Source organism: Amaranthus tricolor, chromosome 14 (genome assembly GCF_026212465.1).
Source record: "Amaranthus tricolor cultivar Red isolate AtriRed21 chromosome 14, ASM2621246v1, whole genome shotgun sequence".
NCBI classification, from domain to species: domain Eukaryota; kingdom Viridiplantae; phylum Streptophyta; class Magnoliopsida; order Caryophyllales; family Amaranthaceae; genus Amaranthus; species Amaranthus tricolor.
In genome coordinates this window covers 3,985,232-3,987,804 of record NC_080060.1, presented here as the reverse complement: position 1 = coordinate 3,987,804, position 2,573 = coordinate 3,985,232, and the positions used below count along the sequence as shown (strand labels likewise).

The 2,573-nt window shown below is 35.3% G+C and overlaps 1 pseudogene; it reads right to left on the bottom strand.

Moving 5' to 3' along the window:
* Window positions 1-278: 278 nt before the first annotated feature.
* On the bottom strand, window positions 279-1,930 carry LOC130799799 (putative UDP-rhamnose:rhamnosyltransferase 1; annotated as a pseudogene).
* Between the last annotated feature and the right edge of the window lie 643 nt (window positions 1,931-2,573).

Sequence of the window (2,573 nt, the reverse complement as noted above, 5' to 3'; positions counted from 1 at the left end):
TATTTTTGTTATCTATGCATTTAGCTGAAGAATCTCGGATGGACTAACTAATTTGTGCTTGATGTTTCAGTTAACCCCTGAAGTGGAACAACAGTTGCTTCAGCAAGTCATAATTCTCACACCGGAGCAGATCAATATCTTACCTCCAGAGCAAATACATCAAGTACTTCAGTTGCAGCAATACCTTCGGCTATGATGTCCATATATACTCATTGTGTACGTGTTTTATTGTTCTCTCTGGTATACTGAATCAAAGGGCAAAAATAGATCTCTTGGAGTTTTATATTTTACGATAACAAAGTTTAGATAGCTGAATTATTTGCATTATTCTGGGTTCTAGCCTTAGATTGAAATGTACAAAAATTAGATGTTGATCACTAAATTACAGATTTGTGATCACATAAATAGTCATTAAATTTGGAAATATATTGCTCCTGTAAGTTTTCATTACTAACAATTGCACTGATTTTCTTTGCCTCGTCTCTGTAAATCTGACCGGCTTCTTCTTGTAGCACTAGAGCGAGTGACTCAGCCACTGAGTTTCGAGTAAATGATCCATCTCCCTTATTCCTCGGAATTTCAATTCCTACTTTTCTTTCTGCCATTACTCTTGCATTTAACCCTTGATCCACCATTAATGGCAACATAATTAAAGGTTTCCCAATCGCAAGTACCTCAATCATAGAACTCCACCCAGCATGAGTCAAAAACCCTCCAATTGACTCATGACTCAGTATACTGAGTTGAGGCACCCAACTCGTCCAAACCAACCCACGATCACAAGCTTTATCCTGAAACCCATCTGGTAACTTAATAGATGAATCTCCTGATTTCCTAAACACCCACAAAAAAGAAAACCCAGATAGCAACAACCCATGAGCCAACTCGGTGATTTGTTCTTGACTCGGTACCACCTCACTCCCAAAAGCCACATACACTACCGATCCAAAACTTTGTTTCTCCAACCAATCAAAAATGGGTTTGTGCATTGTATTATCTTGAGTTTCTTGAGTTGATGGTGGCAGTAATCCCACAGGAAGTACAGTCTTTTCATTAAGCTCTTCAAGAATTAGAAGATCTTCATCTTCAAGCTCCAAACAAGTACGAACAACAATCAAATCACAGTAATAAAACCATGATTTACAACGAAAAAAATCGGAAACACCTGATGATGTAATTGTTGTCAGAACTTGAAAAAGCATCCTAGCTTCGAAGGGTAAACAATAGCCATGGGTTGAGCCCGACTTTGATTTCAACCATGGCGGACAAATTAAAAAATCAGAATCAGTTAAAATACCTGCACCATCATCCTTCACCATCTCCGATTTTGGACCAAAACTTGCAACGCATCTTGCATTAAAAATGGAGAAACATACTTTTCAAATACCTAATTGATCTGCAATAGGAGAGAGCCAGTAACTGGGGAAATCGTAAATAATCCAGTCTAATCTTGAAGCTTCTAGAAACAATTTCATAGGTTGTTGTAATCCGTCGTAGGCTGTTTTGAGGAGATCATGTCCCATTTCGAAGCCAACATCAGTTGTAGCTTCTGCATCAACTGGTAGATTTTTGATTCGGGGTAATGGAAGAGGAACTAAAGTGATCAAAGGGGCTAAATTTTGAGGGATTTTTGGAAGGCGTTCGAGATTTCGAGGGGTTGAGATGTAGAAAATGTGGTGACCGTAAGCAGCTAAGCGTTTCGAGAGCTCAAGGAATGGGATCATGTGACCAAATGCTAGCCATGGAAACATTGCTATTTGCAACATTTTGCTCCCCTCCATCTTCAGTTGGGTCAGTGTGAGAAAAGAAGATTGTGATATAGGGAGTATAAGTTTAGGGGAGAAATCATGTTTGATACTATTGGTGAATAGTATATGAAGTACTTCATAAATCATATATCCTAAAAGATCCACATGTTCCTATCAGAACAAAAAAATCCATTGGGTTAGTAATCTAAAGAGATACCCTTCTACTTATTTGGATTTTTTAATTCATGACAGAAGAGAACTATGTGAGAATTAAATCTAAAATTTTATTTAAAATGGTGTAGGTGGCTCTTTTACCGAGATAATATTTGATTTTTTTGGTTTATTTTTTATATTTTCTTGGTTCCTCCATAGTCCATACGTCATTTGTCTCTCTTGATTCTCGATTTGCATCAATATTTATGTTTTATTGTCTTTTATTTTGTATCATTTTCTCATTAGATATGAGACTTTATCATATTTTTTTATTCTTGTCTAAACATTTAAATTTGCTTTTCATAGTATTCATGCTTCAATCTTTCTCTTTAATACTCCTTATGTCTTCTTGATTATGAACATTTGCACAAATGTTAAGAAATAAGTTGTGATGCCTAAATTATGTGGATAAGATTAAAAGTGAGATAAAGAAAATGTAAATGTGTGGATGATAATTAAAAGATTGTAGTGGAGATACTATTTAAAATAAAATGGTTATAAAGTAAAAGAAACATATCAAAACAAAATATTATAACTTTTCATACTTTCTTTAAATTCACCGATTTTCTCATTAATACAATTCTAGGCGATAGAGGACGTATTATAGAAATG